At 38.8% G+C, this 23,303-nt stretch overlaps 1 long non-coding RNA gene across 3 annotated transcripts in view; it reads left to right on the top strand.

The window, feature by feature from the left end:
* LOC135268339 (uncharacterized) overlaps positions 1-23,303 on the top strand; it is a 627,138-nt gene that overhangs the window by 177,424 nt on the left and 426,411 nt on the right. For all 3 annotated transcript variants that reach the window (XR_010336633.1, XR_010336632.1, XR_010336631.1), the window contains exon 4: positions 13,514-13,563. This is a non-coding gene — a long non-coding RNA (uncharacterized LOC135268339). The remainder of the gene's footprint in view (positions 1-13,513; positions 13,564-23,303) is intronic.

Here is a 23,303-nt window from a genome sequence, read left to right as displayed (position 1 = left end):
GCTTAGCCAGTATTTAACATTGAGACAAAAATGTGTCTCATCAGAAAGTCTTTTTGATCAAATTCCCTCCAGTGTCCATTCATCTGTCCTTCTGGCCATCCATTTCATCCATCTATCTATCCATCCATCCATCCATTTATTTATATAATAACATAACAAATATTCATGGAACCTTGGGCATTGTAGTAGACTATTGAGTTATAAAGACATAAATCAGATAAAGTGTGAATATGAGCACAATTTGTCTTAAGAGAATTGAAGAAAGGCTACTTGAAGGATACAGTTTGACAACTGGAAAAGTGTAAAGAGAACATTTGTGACAGAGGCAACATGTTGTGTAAAGTTATGGAAAGAGGTGACAAAGTAAGTTCCATTTGGGATCTACACTAGAGTCAGTGTTACTAGAGCATGAAGTGCAATTTGGAAGGATGTGGGGAACAAGGCTGAACAAATCATTAACATGGTATATCTTTCTTAGGAATTTGAGACTGTGATAAAATTGTTGAGAGTCATTTACATTTTTTAAGTAGGAACTGGTGTAGTCATATTTACTTTCACAAGGATAAGTATAAACAATGCTGCTGAGAATGAATTGAAGCATGAGGGTAACATTAAAGATAGAGAGACCAAATAAGCCTACTGCAAGAGTATGAGCAAGAAAGAGTATGTCGACTTAGAAACTGCCAGTTGGGATGGAGAAGAAAAGAATATTTGAACATTAATCAAGTAAAATCTGAAACTAGATGAAAGTAAAGGAGAAAAAGAAGCAGATATGAAGAACTAGTATCTACAGTTCTTGAAAAATTGGGTGAATAGTGGTACCTTCTGACAACTGTGAATGAAAGGAATAGAAAGCATATTTGCCCTGGAGAAGTGGAGAGATTTAAAGATAAAAAAGATTTTAAACATGTGGACTTGACACATCAAAGGGCAAATGCTTGGTAAATGGCAGATACATGTGCCTGAAACTCCCAAGAAAGGTGTGTACTATTTTTGAGAATCATTAACACCTAGTTAATATTGAATTCACAAGGGGTTGCTTCACTCCCTTTTTAACCCAAGCACTCATATTGCCAAGAGATAGTTCCAGTTACCCTGCTTTTCTGTCGGGTTGTCCTTTGTGTCAGGCTCTTTCTTGTTCAAGGACATAACTTGTGCTATTTCCTTGGCTGAAACATTAGCCCTCTGCCTCAACATTACCACCTCCTTTCTTTTTTGAGCCTTAACTTAAAATCCACTTCTTAATAAAGGCATTTCCTAATGCATTCAAAATAAATACTGTTTTTCTGAAATCATCTCATAACATCCTTTATTTTGTTTGCATATTGGTTTTAGTAACTGCAATTTTTAAATGTATTTCTCAGTGGATTCTTTTGGTCTGTTTCCCCTATTTCAAGGTGAGCTTCACAGGGAAACATTACATCTTCCATTTCCATGATTCTATTCGAGTTCCTAGCACTCAGTAGTCACACAAATATTTTCAGAATGAATAAATGACATTATGCATTTATGTTTCACTGTTTACTGTCTCCATCGCATGGTAGTGGCTTCTTTGTGGTTCCTTCAACACTTCAAATAGGTTACTGCCTCAGGGTCCTCAGACTTGCTGTTCCAGCCTCTATCTGGAATGCTCTACCCTCAGATATTCACATGGCTTGCTCTCTCATCTCAGGAAGGTTTCTGTTCAAATATTCCCTGAAGCCTGCAGGAGGAAAGACGACTTCCTTGATCTCTCTTTCTGAAGTAATATCTCTTATAATTTGCTATTCCCTTAGCTTGTTTTATTTGTGTACACAGCAATTTTCACTAACTGCTATTATAGTGTGTATTTATTTGTCTGTTTATTTTCTCTTTCTTACCTATCCTGAATTTAGTTCCATGAGAGAAGGAACTTTATTGTTCACAGTTTAATCCTCAGCCTGAATTATGAGATCAGAGAAGCCAGATAAAGCCATGTGAGATATCCATAATGCAATTGCATACAATGTAAAGTATTAAAAAATTCAGTTGTATGTCATTTTTTATATCTGTTAAGAGTTGTATGGTCTTGATGAAGCCTAGGGGAGATCCAAGATGGCCGCTTAGGAGGAACTCGGGAATGCAGCTCCGAGAGAAAGCACAGAGGGTGAGTGGACGCCGTATTTCCAGACTGATTTTTACTGCCCACAGAACAGGAGATTCACACGCAGAGAAGCCACACGGGTCGCCAGCGCTGCTGGCGCCGCTGGCTTGAACGGCGCAGCCGCTGGGCCGGCACCCTGAGGCAACGGCTCACTGTATAAAGTGAGAGAGTCTGAGTCCCCTATAAGCCAGCAAGGGGAGCTGAAACGGGGAGCCAGGCCAGCGCCACGAATCTCAGAGCCGCGGCTTTAGCCAACGCAGCGGCTCCGGAGGCAGATCGGATGAGACGGTGTCCCCTCTTACCCAGCAAGAAGACCTGAAACACAACTGAAACCGGGACGGTCCAGCTCTGTGGAGGAGGGGCGTTCTCCATAGGCACCCTGCTGTTCTGTACCAAGGCAATCCGCCACTACAGAGACTCCGTCACTACAGGGGCGGGCCAACATAGCGGAAGCAGTTCTAACTACACCCAGAAGTTCACACGGAAGCTGGGTGGAGCCCACAGCAGCTTAGCGAAGCCTCTGCAACCTGAGTGTGACTAGGCTGCCACCTTGTGGGCAGGGAAAACAGCAACCGCACAGGGGAACATCAGAAAACAGTAACTCCCTGGGACAGAACACCTCGGGGGAAGAGCAGGGGGTTTATGAGTTCTGCCACAGCAGACTTAAAATTACCAAAATCAGAAAGACAACAACTACAAAGTCAGCAGGTGGAAAAATCCACAAAGATGGGAAGAAACCAGCGCAAAAAGGATGAAAACACCCAAAACCAGAACACTTCTCCTCCTACAAGGGATCACAACTCCCCACCAGCAAGGGAACAAGACTGGACGGAGAATGAGTGTGATGAAATGACAGAATCAGCTTTCAGAAAGTGGATAATAAGAAACTTCCGTGAGCTAAAAGAACATGTTCTAACCCAATGCAAAGAAACTAAGAACCTTGAAAAAAGACTTGACGAAATGCTAACAAGAATGGACAACTTAGAGAGGAATATGAGCGAATTGATGGAGCTGAAAAACACAACACGAGAACTTCGTGAAGCATGCACAAGTTTCAACAGCCGAATTGACCAAGCAGAAGAAAGGATATCAGAGGTCGAAGATCAACTCAATGAAATAAAACGAGAAGGCAAGATTAGAGAAAACAGGGTAAAAAGGAATGAACAAAGTCAACAAGAAATATGGGACTATGTGAAAAGACCTAATCTACGTTTGATAGGTGTACCTGAATGTGACGAAGAGAATGCATCCAAGCTGGAAAATACTCTTCAGGATATTATCCAGGAAAACTTCCCCAACCTAACAAGGCAGGCCGAGATTCAAGTCCAGGAAATACAGAGAACACCACAAAGATACTCCTCTAGAAGAGCAACCCCAAGACACATAATCATCAGATTCACCAGGGTTGAAATGAAGGAGAAAATACTAAGGGCAGCCAGAGAGAAAGGTCGGGTTACCCACAAAGGGAAGCCCATCAGACTCACTGCAGATCTCTCAGCAGAAACCCTACAGGCCAGAAGAGAGTGGGGGCCGATATTCAACATCCTTAAGGAAAAGAACTTTCAACCCAGAATTTCGTATCCAGCCAAACTAAGCTTCATAAGTGAAGGAAAAATAAAATCCTTTGTGAACAAGCAAGAACTCAGAGAGTTCATCACCACCAGACCAGCTCTACAAGAGCTCCTGAAGGAGGCACTACACATAGAAAAGAACAACCAGTACCAGCCACTCCAAAAACACACGAAAAGGTAAAGAGCATCAACACAATGAAGAATCTGCATCAACCAAAGGGCAAAACAGCCACCTAGCACCAAAATGACAGGATTGAATTCACACATAACAATATTAACCCTAAATGTAAACGGACTAAATGCCCCAATCAAAAGACACAGACTGGCAAATTGGATAAAAAGCCAAAACCCATCAGTGTGCTGTATCCAGGAAACCCATCTCGCATGCAAGGATACACAAAGGCTCAAAATAAAGGGATGGAGGAAGATTTACCAAGCAAATGGAGAGCAAAAAAAAGCAGGAGTTGCAATTCTCATCTCTGATAAAATAGACTTTAAAGCAACAAAGATCAAAAGAGACAAAGAAGGACATTACATAATGGTAAAAGGATCAATGCAGCAAGAAGAGCTAACGATCCTAAATATATATGCACCTAATACAGGAGCACCCAGATACATAAGGCAAGTTCTTAAAGACTTACAAAGAGACTTAGACTCCCACACAATAATAGTGGGAGACTTCAACACACCACTGTCAATATTAGACAGATCAACGAGACAGAAAATTAACAAGGATATCCAGGACTTGAACTCAGACCTGGAACAAGCAAACCTAATAGACATTTACAGAACTCTCCACCCCAAATCCACAGAATATACATTCTTCTCAGCACCACATCACACCTACTCTAAAATTGACCACATAATTGGAAGTAAATCACTCCTCAGCAAATGCAAAAGAACGGAAACCATAACAAACAGTCTCTCAGACCACAGTGCAATCAAGTTAGAACTCAGAATTCAGAAACCAACCCAGAACCGCACAGCCTCATGGAAAATGAACAACTTTCTCCTGAATGTTGACTGGATAAACAATGAAATGAAGGCAGAAATAAAGACGTTCTTCGAAACCAACGAGAATGAAGACACCACATACCAGAATCTCTGGGACACATTTAAAGCAGTCTCTAGAGGAAAATATATAGCAATAAGTGCCCACATGAGAAGAAAGGAGAGATCTAAAATTGACACCCTATCGTCAAAATTGAAAGAGCTAGAGGAGCAAGATCAAAAAAACTCAAAACCTAGCAGAAGACAAGAAATAACTAAGATCAAAGCAGAATTGAAGGAGATAGAGACACGAAAAACCCTTCAAAAAATCAATAAATCCAGGAGCTGGTTTTTTGAAAAGATCAACAAAATAGACAGACCACTAGCCAGACTAATAAAAAAGAAAAGAGAGAATAACCAAATAGATGCAATAAAAAATGACAAAGGCGATATCACCACAGATTCCACAGAAATTCAAACCATCATCAGAGATTATTACAAACAACTCTATGCACATAAATTAGAAAACCTGGAGGAAATGGATAAATTCCTGGACAGCTGCCTCCTGCCAAGCCTAAACCAGGAAGAAGTCGAAACCCTGAATAGACCAATAACAAGGTCTGAAGTCGAGGCAGCAATTAAGAGCCTACCACCCAAAAAAAGCCCAGGCCCAGATGGGTTCACAGCCGAATTCTACCAGACATACAAAGAGGAACTGATACCATTCCTACTGAAACTATTCCAAATAATCCAAAAAGAGGGAATCCTTCCCAAATCATTTTATGAGACCAACATCATCCTAATACCAAAACCTGGCAGAGACTCAACAAGAAAAGAAAACTACAGGCCAATATCCATGATGAACATAGATGCAAAAATCTTCAATAAAATAATGGCAAGCCGATTACAACAGCACATCAAAAAGCTTATCCACCATGATCAAGTAGGATTCATCCCGGGGATGCAAGGCTGGTTCAATATACGCAAGTCTATAAATGTAATTCACCACATAAACAGAACCAAAGACAAAAACCACATGATTATCTCAATTGATGCAGAGAAGGCCTTCGACAAAATTCAACAGCCCTTTATGCTAAAAACCCTCAATAAACTAGGTATCGATGGAACATATCTCAAAATAATAAAAGCTATTTACGACAAACCGACAGCCAATATCATACTGAACGGGCAAAAACTGGAAGCATTCCCTTTGAAATCTGGCACTAGACAAGGATGCCCTCTCTCACCACTCCTATTCAATATAGTACTGGAAGTTCTAGCCAGAGCAATCAGGCAAGAAAAAGAAATAAAGGGTATTCAATTAGGAAAGGAGGAAGTCAAATTGTCTCTATTTGCAGACGACATGATTGTATATCTAGAAGACCCCCTCATCTCAGCCCAAAAGCTCCTGAAACTGATAAGCAACTTCAGCAAAGTCTCAGGATACAAAATCAATGTGCAAAAATCACAAGCATTCCTATACACCAATAACAGACTTAAAGAGAGCCAAATCAAGAACGAACTGCCATTCACAATCACTACAAAGAGAATAAAATACCTAGGAATACAACTAACAAGGAATGTAAAGGACCTCTTCAAGGAGAACTACAAATCACTGCTCAACGAAATAAGAGAGGACACAAACAGATGGAGAAACATTCCATGTTCATGGTTAGGAAGAATTAATATCGTGAAAATGGCCATACTGCCCAAAGTAATATACAGATTCAATGCTATCCCCATCAAGCTACCAATGACCTTCTTCACAGAACTGGAAAAAACCACCTTAAACTTCATATGGAACCAAAAGAGAGCCCGCATAGCCAAGTCAATTCTAAGCAAAAAGAACAAAGCAGGAGGCATCACACTACCAGACATCAAACTCTACTACAAGGCTACAGTAATCAAAACAGCATGGTACTGGTACCAAAACAGAGATATAGACCAATGGAACAGAACAGAGGCATCGGAGGCAACACAACATATCTACAACCACCTGATCTTTGACAAACCTGATAAAAACAAGCAATGGGGAAAGGATTCCCTGTTCAATAAGTGGTGTTGGGAAAACTGGCTAGCCATATGCAGAAAGCAGAAAATGGACCCCTTCCTGACACCTTACACTAAAATTGACTCCAGATGGATTAAAGACTTAAACATAAGACCTAACACCATAAAAACACTAGAAGGAAACCTAGGCAAAACCATTCAGGACATAGGCGTAGGCAAGGACTTCATGACCAAAACACCAAAAGCATTGGCAACAAAAGCCAAAATAGACAAATGGGACCTAATCAAACTCCACAGCTTCTGCACAGCAAAAGAAACAGTCAATAGAGTGAATCGGCAACCAACAGAATGGGAAAAAATTTTTGCAGCCTACCCATCTGACAAAGGGCTGATATCCAGAATTTACAACGAGCTAAAAAAGATTTACAAGAAAAAAACAAACAAGCCCATTCAAAAGTGGGCGAAGGACATGAACAGATACTTTACAAAAGAAGACATACATGAGGCCAACAAGCATATGAAAAAATGCTCATCATCACTGGCCATTAGAGAAATGCAAATCAAAACTACATTGAGATACCATCTCACACCAGTTAGAATGGCAATCATTAAAAAATCTGGAGACAACAGATGCTGGAGAGGATGTGGAGAAATAGGAACACTTTTACACTGTTGGTGGGAGTGTAAATTAGTTCAACCATTGTGGAAAACAGTGTGGCGATTCCTCAAGGACCTAGAAATAGAAATTCCATTTGACCCAGCAATCCCATTACTGGGCATATATCCAAAGGATTATAAATCGTTCTACTATAAGGACACATGCACACGAATGTTCATTGCAGCACAGTTTACAATAGCAAAGACCTGGAACCAACCCAAATGCCCATCGATGATAGACTGGACAGGAAAAATGTGGCACATATACACCATGGAATATTATGCAGCCATTAAAAACGAGGAGTTCGCGTCCTTTGTAGGGACATGGATGAACCTGGAAAACATCATTCTCAGCAAACTGACACAAGAACACAAAATCAAACACCACATGTTCTCACTCATAGGCGGGTGTTGAACAAGGAGAACACATGGACACAGGGAGGGGAGCACTATACATGGGGGTCTGTTGTGGGGGAGTGGGGGGGACAGCGGGGGGGTGGGGAATTGGGGAGGGATAGCATGGGGAGAAATGCCAGATATGGGTGAAGGGGAGGAAGGCAGCAAATCACACTGCCACGTATGCACCTAAGCAACAACCTTGCATGTTTTTCACATGTACCCCAAAACCTAAAATGCAATAAAAAAAAAAAAAAAAAAAAAAAAAAAAAAAAAAAAAAGAGTTGTATGGTCTTAAGAATATGAAATAATACAAGTTTCCATCAAGTTCAAAGATAATAGGTTTATAGAAAATATATATCTGAAGAACCAAAGCACCTTAAAATTCTATTAATGGTCAACAAGGAAATGCAGACCTCTGTCAATAGAAACACATAGACACACACACACACACACACACACACACACACTCTTAAATCCAGGGAGTTAAACTTAATAAATTAGGAAAAGAATCCATTTATATATTTTGAAGTTCGCGTTATCAGAGTGGCGAGCAAATATCTGTGTGTCTGAAATATCAGTTCGTAAAAACAGTCTCAGTTCATTGGAATGGTTGTTTCTACTTCATGTGTGTTCCTACATTTTAACATAATAATAATTTGTAATTAAGCATAGAAAGTTTTAAGTCAAACATAAACACAGACGCAACCAGAAATCTGTGCATATTTGGTTTTAAAATATGTTCAAGGTTTAAGAAAATGTGTTCCATTAGAGTGAAAGATTAGATGTGCATCACATGCTTTTCTGAGTGTTTCTCCTACTTGATAATGCATGGCAGTTATGAAGTCATATTTTCATGTTCTTATCCACATTTACACTACAAACTTCGGATTAAAAATGCTATATCCTAAAACCAGTGATCAAAACAATGTAAATTACTATATTTTATTACAAGGAGAGAATTATGAGAATTTTCATTTCGTACCACTTACATAAAAGCATTAACAAAACTCTAAACTCTTGTTGATTGACTGTAATTTTCTTAACAATGTTATCTTCAATATTTTCTCACGTTTATATTAGTAAATCATGTTATAAACATTATTTTTACATGAGTTTTTTCTTCCAACTTGTAGAAACAATATCATTAATACATATTTTATCCTCTCAGTTATTTTTTTTTTTTGAGACAGAGTTTTCGCTCCGTTGCCAGGCGCCAGCCTGGAGTGCAGTGGCACAATCGCTGGAGTGCAGTGGTGCAATCTCGGCTCACTGCAACCTCTGCCTCCTGGGTTCAAGCAATTCTCCTGCCTCAGCCTCCCGAGTAGCTGGGATTACAGGTGCATGCCACCATGCCCAGCTAATTTTTAGTACTTTTAGTAGAGACAGGGTTTCTCCACGTTGACCAGGATGGTCTCGATCTCTTGACCTCGTGATCCACCCGCCTCAGCCTCCCAAAGTGCTGGGATTACAGGCGTGAGCCACTGTGCCTGGCTCATCCTCTCAGTTATTAATGACAATATGGCAATTGTTCTGGCAATTTTGTAAGGAACCAAACTATACAATGCACAACAGTCAGATAATTTGAAAAATCTTTGATGAGTATAATGAACTACTTTATTGTGTTACTTTGCTAAGCCTACCACAAAAATGTACTGTAGACTGTGGCTTAAACAACAGAAATGTATTTCCTTATAGTTCTGGAGGCTAGAAGTTCTAGATCCAGATGTCAGCAGAATTAGTTTCTTCTAAGGGCAATTCTTCCTGGCTTGTAGGTGTAAGTCTTCTTCTGATATCTTTACATGGTCTTCTTTTTGTGTGTGTCTGTGTCCTGATCTCCTCTTCGTATATGGACACCAGTCATATTGGATCAGGGTCCACACATATGACCTCATTTTACCTTAATTATACCTCTTTTAAGGCTCTATCTACAAAAGTAGTCAAATTTTGAGGTATTGCACTTAGGACTTCAACATATAAATTTGGGTATGAGAGACACAACTCAGCACATAACACTTAATTTAAGGGAAAAATCTTTTAACTATTTGTGTTTATTCCTCACATTTTACCTGCTCTTTAAAATACTCATATCTATCATTATCATTAGAAATGGAAAACTTACCCTTTGTAGTTTTTATGAAATTATTAATCTCCCAATTATATGACATTCAATGGAATGTTTTAACACCACCTTCCATGCTTTGAATGATGACTGGCACCTATTAGGGCCTCCATGAACACTGTTTATTTATAACACAGCTGTCATACTTTTTCTACAGTGTAATCTCTGGTTTAACTTCCTGACAATGTGGCTCCAGGACTTATTCCTACTCTTATTCCTCCTAATATATATATATATTTTTTTTTTTGCAGCAAACATAAAAAACATAGACAACACCAACAAATTCACAGGACAATTGAATGATAGCATTTACATTGCAGAGCATACTGGATTTGTGTGTGTGTGTGTGTGTGGAAAAATCTCCTTTAGACGTTCCACAGGTGTCTCTTAGATTCTTGTTTTTCTCCTCCGAGACATTCTTCTCTATGAAATTCTTGGGAATCTTTTCTTCCTCTCATCATCATCTTCTTCTTTATAATGCTGGGTAACTTTTCAAAGGAAATCTGGAATAAGACTCAGTCTAGCTTTCATGACAAAAGAGGTCTACCAAAACCTCTTCTCAGGCAGGGGACATGAGAGAGGGTTTGTCATTGCTCCATGTCTCACACATTATCTGGGAAGACTCAAATAGCAGAACCTGATTCAATCTTCTGGGAGCTAGAATCATTTGCAGGTTTTTTCACTGATATGTCTGGTACCCAAGAAGAGCTGACTTGATGACTGAACTCATCTGGGCCTGTCAGTGAGAGCACAACAAGCAGCCTCACCTTGACTTGGGCTTCTCAATGCATGGCAGCTGGGTTCCCAACATGCCATTCCCAAGAGAGAGTATTCATTAGGCAGGTATTCCAAGACACTAAGGTAGAAGCTGCATGGCTTTTTATGACCTCACCATGAAAGGCACATCAGGTCCCATTTTTTATATTCCATATAATCTATTCATTGAAGCAGCCAAAGTACTACCAGATTCAAGGGGTAGAGGTGATAGGACTCCATGGCTTTATGGGGGAGAGCAAAGCCACATTGTAAAACACAAAAGATAAGATGTTTGGGAAAAAACAAATTGCCATGGTTATTGCTATAGCTACTGGCAGGTTGAGAAGAGTTTTGAGTAAATGCGTTGTTTTGGGGGATTTTAAGTCTTTCTACAGGAAAACAATCCGAGAAAATATTAATGATTAGGAATGCTGATAGATAACTTGCCATGTATTCACATATCTCAGTGAAATTGTAATATTGCAACTTTGTATTTACACATTTTTAATTAATAGATATTCTTTCTGAGCTCTTGACAACAGCACAAAATACCATTTGTTGCTACTTTTTCAAATGATAAATTGGGTTGCCACAGATTTTCATTAAGGTTATTATTAATATCTCCTATTACTGCAAGCTTCTAAGTACTTCATTTATAACATCACTGGTGGTTCTTTACTTACATTTTATTAGGGTGGCTGGCCAGAAAGATAGAGCATTCAATATGCAATAGAGATAAATGATGGCAGAAAAATGGATTCTGAATGTCACTTGAAAAACCACAATTACCTTCACCTAGTTAAAACTCTAGAATTGGCCAAAGTTAATAATCAACTGTTCATTTTTTAAATGTTTTTTCTGTCTGGCCTACTGAACAGAAAACAGTAAGACTGTTATCCCTTTGGAAATCTCTGTTGAAACCATTTCCTTTTCTAAGGTGAATGAGAGGTGCATACACACACACACACACACACACACACACACACTTCACAATTTTTTAGTTTGTCTGGGTTCTTTTGCTCCTGTACCTATTAGTAGAATGCATCAAATTTTCTCATGTCTGTTTTATTATTTTTTTGATAATCTTTATAGAAAAATTCTTTTTATATCCTTATAATGCCGGAGAAATCTACTTAGCTTCATTAATAGTCACATTCTCAACATGATTATATATAATGTTCAAAACAATGGTTTCTTTATGTAGGGCAGTTTTCAATTTAGTTATGGTCACCAAGCACACACAGTCTAACACCTCTCATGGCAGCAAAAGAAATGTGCAATGATTAACATTTAGCAAAACTATATAGTTATTATATATGTGAGTCAATTTTCTATAATAAATCTCTCTCTATATGTATATACATACGTATATAAAGATATCTTATTTTTATATATGTATATGCATATCCATAGAGATAGGGAGAGAGAGATTTATTATAAGGAATTGACTCACATGATTGTGCAGGCAGAACAGTCTCACAATCTGCTGTCTGCAAGTTTCAGACCCAGGAAAACCAGTGGTGTAAATTCTAGTCCAAGTCCCAAGGCCTGAGAACAAGGAAGAACCTATGAAGTAAATCTCTGTCTAAGGGCAGGAGGAGGCCACAATGCTTCAACTCAAGCAGTTGGGCAGAGAGAGAAAGAACAAGAGAGAGAGAGGGGCAATGAAAGGGAGAGAGAGAGAATTAGTCAGGGTTCTCCAGATCGCAGAACTACTAGGTTAGATGTATATATAAAGGAGAGTTCATTAAGGAGTATTGACTCACATAACCATAAGGTGACATCCCAGAGTAGGCCATCTGCTTGGCTGGAGAACATGGAAGCCAGACTGAGGAGTCCCCAAGCCTCAAAAGTAGGAAAGCCGACAGTGTGGCCTTCAGCCTGTGGTTGAAGGTCCAAGAATCCCAAAGCTGAAGAACTTGGAGTTCAATGTTTGAGGGAAGGAAGCATCTAGCAAGAGAGAAAGATGGAGGCCAGAAAACTGAGCCAGTCTAGTCTTTCCAGGTTCTTCTGCCCCAACGCCTTTTTTTTTTTTTAAATTCTGGCTGCACTGGCAGCTGATTAAATTGTGCCCAACCACATTGAGAGTGGGTCTGCCTTTCCAGTTCACTGACTCAAATGTTAATTTCCTTTGGCAACACCCTCACAGACATACCCAGAATCAATACTTTGCATCCTTCAATCCAATCAAGTTGACACTCAATATTAACCATCAGAGAGAGAGAGAGAGAGAGAGAGAGAATTTCCACTTCCTCTGCCTTTTTGTTCTATTCAGGCCCGCAAAGAATTGGATGAAGCACCCACATTAGAGAAGGGATCTCTTTTTCTCACCATGCCAATTCAAATGCCAATTTCTCCTGAAAATACCTTCAGGGACTTACCCAGAAATCATGTTTAACTAAATATTTGGGCACCTTCGATACACACAAGTTGACACATACAATTAAATAATTAAACATTGCAAAGTATCATTCTGACATTTACCTCTACTGATGGGAAATGCACCACTCCTCGAGGCAGCCCATACTATCAGCTCCTGTTATTCTTTTGCTTTACCTCCCCTTTCTTTAAGAACTTACCGAATCAACAGAAGCCAACCTTCTAAGACTCAGCACAGTTTAGTGGTTAGGCACTTGGGATCTCAAATCAGTCTACTTGATTCTGACTATTGCTTTCATTTCATTTATAAAGATAGAAATTTGTATAAGTTCTATAAACTATCTTTGCCTCAGTTTTCATTTATATTAAAAGGATACTAAAAGTACATATTTTATGGAACTGACATGAGGATCAAATGAAACAGTCTATACAAAGTTAACAGCAGACTGACTGGAACATAACAAATGCTTAATAAATATTGGTTAATATAATTTTCATTACTCTTTTTAGGTTGATTCCATCTCAGTTCCGGAGACAATCCAAACTAGGAAAGTAAAACTGTAAGTAGCTTCAGTTTCCATCCATCCCTATCAATATTCTCTCTCTCTCTTTTTTTTAAATTGCATTTTAGGTTTGGGGGTACATGTGAAGAACATACACCCTATCAATATTCTCTATGTCCAGGTTCAATATAAAATATATTACTCAGTGGTATGATGAGTAAAGAGAAAGTTAATGGGAAAAAATAAAGATATATTAATAAAAAAAGTTTATTTCTAGACCATTTATATGAGGGATGTCAAAGAGAGGTGGAGTATACCAGTGAAGAGTTTGAAGAGGCTGTGGTCAGATGACAAAGCAGTGTTGAGGAATGATGAGGAACTCAGAACTTAAGGTTAGTCAGAACCTGATTTACATCCTACTTCTACTTCTTTTCACTGTTTCACTTTGGGGCGAGTTGATTAATTCAAGCCTTGGTTCCCTCAAATATAAAACAGGGTAAAATAATAAAACCTATTTCAAAGGACTAATACAAGAATTTAATGAGATAATAACTGTAAGCTGTTCAGCAGAGCATCTCTATAGCATGAACAGTGCAAGGTGGGGCTTTGACTAAAGTATTCAGAGTTCTTTGGAAGAGACATCCAGGACAGAGAGAGACATGGGAAGTGAGAGGGGTCACGATGCCTTGTTAGAATTGGTTGATTAGAACAATGGCTCAGGTCCCTGGATTCAGGACAATTGCACAGTTGACTAGAGGGTAAACTGCTGCCAGAACAAGAGGAATGGTAAGTAACCTTTACTGTAGTTGACTTTTGCTCCAGCAGCTTTCTTCTCTTGCAACTTCAAAGCAAAAGTAAAGGTGTCTGATGCATGCTTCAAGCTTTCTAGAAGTTTCAAGCAAAACTACATCCTCCATCTTCTTCCCCTATAATTAGAATATAATTACCATAATTACCTTGTAGTGGCGACCATATTGTGTGTCACTTAAGATTTCTAGTGCCTTTTCTCATTTGGTATTTCATAGTACAAATACATTTTTCTCACAAACACTACTTTGTGGCAGTTCGGTTCTCATGGTAGAAAGAAAGAAAGTGGGTAATTTGCTCCGAATAGCTTAGAATCTACTGGGGGAAAAGTGCCAAATAAACCACCACCACTAATAAAACCTGGAGGTAGGTCCTGTGAGAGAGACAAACACAGGAGAATTTAGAGACACATTCAAACCTAGATTTGGACGTGAGGAAAGGAAAAATGTCAGAAGACTTTCTAGAGGAGTGAGTCAAAGAAAGGGGTGGATATTTTTTGAGGGGGAGGGAGGAGCTAGAGTCATGATGAGATGAGAGAACACAGTGTTTGGGGGAAACTGGCAGGATTTGAACAGGTTGAGCAGAAAGTACAATAGGAAAGTTGAAAGGATGAATCAAAGGAGTCAGCAGGATCCAGATACTGTAGGTACTGATGCTTTATGAAAGGATTTTCTGTGCCAACCTGAAGAGGATACAGATTCATTGAAAATTTTGTTCTTACCAGGACAGGGAAGGAATATGATCTGACTTTAGATTTAGAAAGTCCACAGTGACAGATCAGACCTGTGTGAAAGCACCTTGATTTTACAGTGATTACTTAGTTTACTTGCTGCCTATGGAAGGGATAGCAATTCAGGCTAGTGAGCTTGTAAAGTAGAAATTCTATGTACAGACTGTATCTGTCCTTGTTTATTAGCTGAAAAAGTAGTACATATTGAAACTAAGGGGGAAAAGACTAATAATGAGACCAAAACCATCTGGAGAAAAGAGAACATATCATTCTTGGGTGCTTAAAGGAAAAGAACACAGGGTTGTAAGAAAAATAGGCTTGGGGGAAATTAATAGAGAGCTTTAAAGAAAATAAAACATTGGAATAAAAAAAGTACTGAAAACAGAATAAAAGCCTAAAGCAGAAAGATGTTTTACTGAAAGATGGACATGAAGCAGAAATTGGGTGATCTTAACGTGTAAAACCTACCCTTAATTGACTTAAAAAAAAAGGGTATAAAAGCACTTTGTTAATAAGGAATCTTAGTTTTTAATTTGTCTTTTCAAACGTTCTGTAACATGAAGCAATCTATTTAAACATGTTTGTTATAGTGTTATTTTTTTATAAACAAAATGGTTCTTTTAATACGTTAAATGTACTACACAATATTCAGCTTTTTCAGAAGGATTCACATGTGCTTTGTTGTATGACACTTAGTAATGGGTAGAATCATAAAAGGACTTAGTTCTGGTGAGCAGCTGTAAGTTTAAAGCTCATCTGACACTAAATTGTTTAGCCATTTCATTAGAAACATGAGAGAACCATTTTCACTGAGACCGTCAATGTCTTTTGGTTCCATTGAGTTAAGAATTCTCTGAGCCTTCCAAAGGCATTGTTAAGTGCTACAATGTCTAGGCACAGTGGATGTGACTGGGAGGACGCAGTAGGTAATCCCGTTTGTTGTGTGGTCTGAAGAATCTAGAAAGTTTCCAAATTCTCTCTCCTGCTAAGGTTATCAATGCTTGAAATTTTATCCTGAGGAACTCATTTTTGCGGTGAGAGAGAGGAGAAGCAAGCATTTTCTGATCCTTGCTGACCTTTCTAAAATCCAAATAGTTTTTTTGATGTGGTTAAGGCCTTTATTTATTAACTACTGTGGATTTAATCATTATGGAAACATAGAATTATGAAGATATAAATAAGCTTCGATATTTGAATTCACATGTATTAACCCAAGCAGTTTAGGTAATTTGTCCAAAATCACAATTGCAGTAACAGTTGTTCAGTTTATATGCATTCTGGTTGGTGATGGTTAGTTGTTCTCTTCTGAGGAGCAAGGGCCAAGGGCCTGAAAGTCCTAGCTTCCTTCAGGGACAGAAGGGATGGAATGGGAGAAGGTGGAAGGCAAAGATAGAAGAGGAATTTCACCTGTCTTTCAGTTTTGTTGCCTGCCATTGGCCTGTGAACATGCAGAGGAAAAGAGTAGTTTCGCATAAACTCTACTCAGGTTTTAAACCATTTCCACCCAAACAGAAGTGTTGACAATCTGTAACTTGGTATACTATCTGTTTCAAAAGAGAAAAGCTAACCAGCTCAGGAAATTCTGCTTTTGTCTGAGTTTCTTAAGCAACAAACTTCCTCCGCGGCAGGGTTGCAGAACTACATACTAGACTCGGAATAAAATTGAAAGTGTTTTCTCAGTCTTTTCTCCTTCTCCAGCTGTGCTCTCTGATTAGAAAGTTAGCATTTGGAACTCTTACTCTCTGAATGACACTTAGATCTATTCCAGTGACCAAGAAACCTGCAGTTTGTTCCCTACCTTTTTAAAGTACCATTTCTATGCTTGGAAAACATGTCATCCATCAGTGGTATCAATACTGTTCATGCTGTGAAAGTTGGTTGTCCTGGCTACTTGTACAAATAATGAGCATGCAGAGCTGACCCAAATTCTACTCAAGAATTGCATAATATAAGCTAATCATTATATAAAGAGTGTTTTGAGTGTCTCTATAATAAATTCAAAGAGATCTACAAAATAAAATGCACGCCATGTCAGCTCTTCAGCATTCCCTGTTAGAGTTAGGAAAAACATATTTTCTTTTAACTTTTTCAGTTTTCCCCCAATTTCTCTTCTAACAAAGAGTTTAGTGCTTACTGTAAGAAAATACATAAACAGTATATATAAAAAGTGTAGTAGACCCCCATAAAAGAGCTCCTATACTAAATCATTTAGTAATTATTTAGTAATAAGTAATAACTAAAACCTTGATACATATCTTGATGTTTCCATAATTCCGTATATTTATAGAAAATGTATATAGACACACACACATATACACATTTACATAACTCAGATCATAGCATACAGTCTGTTCTATAACCTGAAGTTTCCCATGACATCATGCCATGGCATGAGCATCTCTCTGTTTCAAAGAAGAAAGGAAACCATGTTATCATTTTGAATGGCTATATACACCATAATTTATCTAGGCACCTATTGATGAGTATTTAGGTTGTATTCCAACTTTTTACTATATGAACTATGTGGTAATATTTTTGGATGTGTACACATTTGCACTGGTTATGTGGTAGCTCAGTTTGCAAGCCTAATGAAATTAAAAGAAAGAATTGGTTTAATTAAATAACTTTTCTTCCCCCAGAAGATATTTAGTTAAAGGATTGGCTCAGACAAAGTCTTTTCTAGTCTGATTTTTGAGACTGCCTTCTGCCAGAGATTGCCCTTTGGTGTCCTGTTGGGGCTGCCTTACTCAATCATCTTCCTAGGACCAGAGTATTTCACCTGGGATTCGTGAGTGGCTTAATGGGAAAGATCACATGACTGTCTCACAAGTTTGGTGAATGGGACAGTCTGCCACAGCTGCTGGTGCCAAAACAAGGTCTCTCATCTTCAGTGGACACATCACTTGTGACAGTTTTAGTGGATGCAGAAGCCCTGCTCCAGCATCTTGGACACTGAGTAGTGTGGCCTGTGCTTGGCATTTTAGGCAATTTGCATAATTCCTAGTACTGGTACGTGTAATACTGAGTAAACATTCTAACTTCTCTTCATTGAATAGCCACAGTAGCCAAACTGCAGTTGAAATTCACAGCCACAACTTCTAAAAGGGGATCCTTGGCAAGTGGGCCTTATCCTGAGAAGACGTGCAGTTTTAACAAACCCAATTTAGTTGTGGTGTGTAAATGTCCCTCTCAAATTACTTTCCTTTGCCTCAGCATAGCAATGATTGGCACAAATCTACACTTTCAATCTCAACTCACACAATCCACATGCCAGCCTTGCATTCCAATCAGACTCCAAACTTTTTATGGTCCCAAAGCCTGAAACTTGACATTTCTATCTTGTGTCATTTTGGAGAGAAATTTCCTCCTAATTTCTTTTTCCCATTCTAAATATAATCCTTCCCATTCTTAGAAGCTCAGCTCAGATTATACCACTCTTATGAAGTCTCTCTTAACCATGTCCTCCTCTGGGTGCTCTTATTTTTGGTATATTGTTTTTACTACTCCCTTGATAATTTGAATAGAGTGATTAATTTATTCTTTCTCTCTCTCTTTATACCACACACACATACCTACACACACATTCCCATGAAAGCACTACTGTTCTAAAGTAGTGTCAAAGGGGAAAGTTTTGGTATCCATCATTCCATCTCTTCTTTTCCAGCCAATGCTCATTGAATCAGGAACAGCATATACACTTTATGCAAACTGACCTAATTTGAGTCTCTACTAACCATGTAAAGAACATATATATATTGGATTAATTAGCCATGGATTCTGCACTTAGCAAGTTCTTCAGACACAGTGGTTGAGTCATGTTGCATGACAGCTGCAGCAAACAGAGCAATGGAAGTTGAGAGAAGATGGAGGGAATAAGCAGACATGGAGGAGCCTGTGGATGGTATCTACCTCCTTGTTCCCCTCATTCCCTGCCTTGCACGTGTGTGTCTACACACACACACACACACACAGACAGACACACACACACATGCTACTTGAGTCCTGAGAGCTCTGTAGTTTCCATCTGCTCAGTGAGCTTGTCTGCCTTGGATTCTGGGAGATGTTCCTATTTTCACATATACTACTCTTTACTTAAAGCAGATTGGATAGCTTTCTGGTCCTTGAAGCCAAACAATTTGTATCTAAGAAGTAAGGCAATATCTGTCTTGAAGAGGCATTTCTGAATGCCTTACAAGTGAAGACTTAGTCTCTGTACACTCTGCAGCTCTGTTAGTTTTCTTTATGTCTCTGCTCAACCCTTTCCCTGACTGCCTTAGAACATGGTCATAGTGTCTGTGAGGCCCCTGTCTCCTCCTCTAGACTTTAGGATTCTTGCCTTTGTGATCTGTCTCCAAATATATGCACTTATTTATATACAAATTGCTTCCCAACTAACTGGTGACATTTTATGGACTTAGTGAGCTCTTCTGATTCAACCTGTTGGCGTCAGTACTGACACCTGAGGAAACAGGACCTCAAGTGGCAGGAACTTCAAGCACTGTGGTGAGGGGAGAGGAAACAATTTAAACAGGTTTTTCCTTAGACCTCACTAGAGAGGCAGGTGCTGTTTCTTCCTGCATTAGGGATTCCCTCAGCCATTTTAAGACCATGTAAATCTGTCTGGGAAATACCACTACTACTCTTAATGCAAAAAGATACTTAAAAACTGTCCTAGTTAATGAGACTACAGATATAATGCCCCATATTACTAGCTCCAAATATATGCAGCGATGTTTTCATAATGTTCATGGGAGTGTAAATTAGTTCAACCATTGTGGAAGACAGTGTGGCGATTCCTCAAGGGCCTAGAAATAGAAATTCCATTTGACCCATCAATCCCATTACTGGGTATATATCCAAAGGATTATAAATCATTCTACTATAAGGACACATGCACACGAATGTTCATTGCAGCACAGTTTACAATAGCAAAGACCTGGAACCAACCCAAATGCCCATCGATGATAGATTGGACAGGGAAAATGTGGCACATATGCACCATGGAATATAATGCAGCCATCAAAAACGATGAGTTCGTGTCCTTTGTAGGGACATGGATGAATCTGGAAACCATCATTCTCAGCAAACTGACACAAGAACACAAAATCAAACACCGCATGTTCTCACTCATAGGTGGGTGTTGAACAATGAGAATACATGGACACAGGGAGGGGAGCAGCACACACTGGGGTCTGTCGGGAGGAAATAGGGGAGGGACAGAGGTGGGTGGGGAGTTGGGGAGAGATAGCATGGGGAGAAATGCCAGATATAGATGAAGGGGAGGAAGGCAGCAAATCACACTGCCATGTGTGTACCTATGCAACAATCTTGCATATTCTTCACATGTACCCCAAAACCTAAAATGCAATTAAAAAAATCACACAGAGCAGTCTATTTGCCAGGAAGCTTTGATTGCAGGATGCTGAATCAAACACTTGGAAAGAGTATTCTATTTTGCTAACCACCAATTAATACACACTGGGTATAATCCTGAACAAAACACACCTCTTACAATCCAGTATCTTCTTTAAAGTGGGCAGTTTAGATGGAAGATCTCTAGCACCTTTTAAAATTAGACATTCTGTGATTATCAATTGTTAAAGCCTCTGAAATGAAGATGTAAAAAATGATTGGAGCAGTTACAGAAACAAGTCAGCCTATAGTGACTGTGTCTTCTTGGACCTCTACCTTTTTTTGCAGAATCTTGGAGGTGATAATACGTTCTTTCTTCACAAAGTCAAATGATTTCAGCAAACCCAAGTTTCTCCTAATTTTAAGGATTAGATGTATATCCTTGGTTGAGATGTGTATTTTAGGTACAAAGAATATTAAGTCATTTCTACAACAATTGAATACTAACTCTCCTGTATGTTTGTAAGAAGGACCAGGGCTCGGGTAAGATAATTTCTAGAATGGTTTTAGGGTTCTTTCTAGGTAATGGCTCCTGCAGATATTATGTGCATTCAAACGGTAACATTGTCTCTTTAACTAAAATTAGATCAGTGTTACCTAAGCGGGGTCAATTTTGGCCCTTGAGGGACATTTGGCAATATCTGGAGGCATTTTTGGTTGTCACAACTGGGAGTGGGGCGGAGAAACAGTTTGCTACTGGCATCTAGAGTGTAGAGACCAGGGCTGCTGCTGAACACTGAACCCCATAATGCACAGGATAACCTCCAGAATAAAGAAATATCCAGTCGCAGATGTCAACAGTGTCACGGTTGAGAAAGCCTAGACTAGACAGTGCCTGGGAAAGATAATGACGTGGACCTTTACTTTGGTCCACATGCAATTTCATTTTTTAAAGTCAGAAATCTGTATAATGACAACTGAATGAGCTTAGAAAATATATTGCTAAGCAGCTTTTTAAACTAGCAAGATAATTGAGGTTTAATGAGCCCTATTACCTTCATAAATATCTCTCCAAAAATTATATTTTAAATATATAAATTGAGTTATGAACCTCATCTAGTTAGAACACTTTAACAGGTTGCTCTCAGGAAAGATGCAAACTCCTTAAGTGGCCCACAGGGCTCTGTGTGACGTGGTCTCGACTTCCTCTGCAGCCTTCTCTCAGGACTCCGTTTTTGCTATTCTCCCACCACTCTAGCCTATCAACTGCTCAAACGCACAAAGCTCTTTCCTTCTTGGGCCTCTACCCACAATCTTCTCTTTTTCTCTCTGCTTAGAACACTTCTTCTCATCCACAGAATCTCTTCCTGCACCAACTTGTCCTTAGCTCAAATGTTGACATCTTTTCATGTTTTACTGAAGCTCTACCCTAATCCAAATTAGACCTTGTGTATTATTCTCTGCATTTTGTAATACTCATCACATTGCTAATCACGTATTTGTGTTTACGTGTTCATGTTTGGTTTCCTCCATGATTTTATGACCCATGAAGAGACAAAGTATACAATACTTTTTTTAATTTTTAATTTAAAAAAAATTTCCATAAGTTATTGGGGGTACAAGTGGTATTTGGTTACATGAGTAAGTTCTTTAGTGGTGATTTGTGAGATTTTGGTGCACACATCACCCAAGCAGCATACACTGCACCATATTTGTAGACTTCTATCCCTTGCCCCTCTCCCACTCTTCCCCCAAAGTCCCCAATGTTCATTGAATCATTCTTATACCTTTGCATCTCCATAGCTTAGCTCCCATATATCTATGAGAACATATGATGTTTGGTTTTCCATTCCTGAGTTACTTCACTTAGATTAATAGTCTCCAGGCTCATCCAGGTCAAGTCTCATCCAGGTCAAGTCTCATCCAGGTCATTGCAAATGCTGTTTATTCATTTCTTTTTACAGAATCGTAGTGTATATATATATTATGTAAGATATATGCGTGTGCAATATATGGTTTCTTTACTCTTTATCCACTCATTAATTAATGGACATTTGGGTTGGTTCCATGATTTTGTAATTGTGAATTGTGCTTCTGTAAAAATGCATGTGCAAGTATCTTTTGTGAATAATGACTGCTTTTCCTCTGGGTAGATACCCAGTAGTGGTATTGCTGGATCAAATGGTAGTTCTACTTTTAGTTTTTTAAGGAATCTCCACACAGTTTTCCATAGTGGCACTAGTTTACATTCCCACCAGCAGTGTAGAAGTGGTCCCTGTTTACCACATCCTTGCCATCATCTACTGTTTTTTGATTTTTTTTATTATGGCCATTCTTGCAAGAGTAAGGTGGTATCACATTGTGGTTTTGATTTGCATCTCCCTGATCATTGGTGATGTTGAGCATTTTTTCAAATGTTTGTTGGCCATTTGCAGATCTTCTATTGAGAATTATCTGTTCATGTCCTTAGCTCACTTTTTGATGGGATTGTTTGTTTTCTTCTTACTGATTTGTTTGAATTAGTTGTAGATTCTAGCTATTAGTCCTTTGTCAGATGTATAGATTGTGAAGATGTTCTTCCACCCTGTGGGTTGTCTGTTTACTCTGCTGACTGTTCCTTTTGCCATGCAAAAGCTCTTCTGTTTAATTAGGTCCCAGCTATTTATCTTTGTTTTTATTGCATTTGTTTTTGGGTTCTTGGTCATGAAATCGTGCCTAAGCCAATGTCTAGAAGGGTTTTTCCAATGTTATTTTCTAGAATTTTTATAGTTGCAGGTCTTACATTAAAGTCCTTAATCCATTTTGAGTTGATTTTTACATGAGGTGAGAGATGAGGATCCAGTTTCATTTTCCTACATGTAGCTAGTCAATTATCCCAGCAACATTTGTTGAAAAGGGTGTCTTTCCC

The sequence above is a fragment of the Aotus nancymaae genome, unplaced genomic scaffold, assembly GCF_030222135.1.
Source record: "Aotus nancymaae isolate 86718 unplaced genomic scaffold, 86718_ANA_hifiasm-v0.15.2.pri h1tg000040l, whole genome shotgun sequence".
Lineage (NCBI taxonomy): Eukaryota > Metazoa > Chordata > Mammalia > Primates > Aotidae > Aotus > Aotus nancymaae.
The sequence above is the reverse complement of the archived record's forward strand: the minus strand, read 5'-3'. Positions and strand labels throughout refer to the sequence as shown.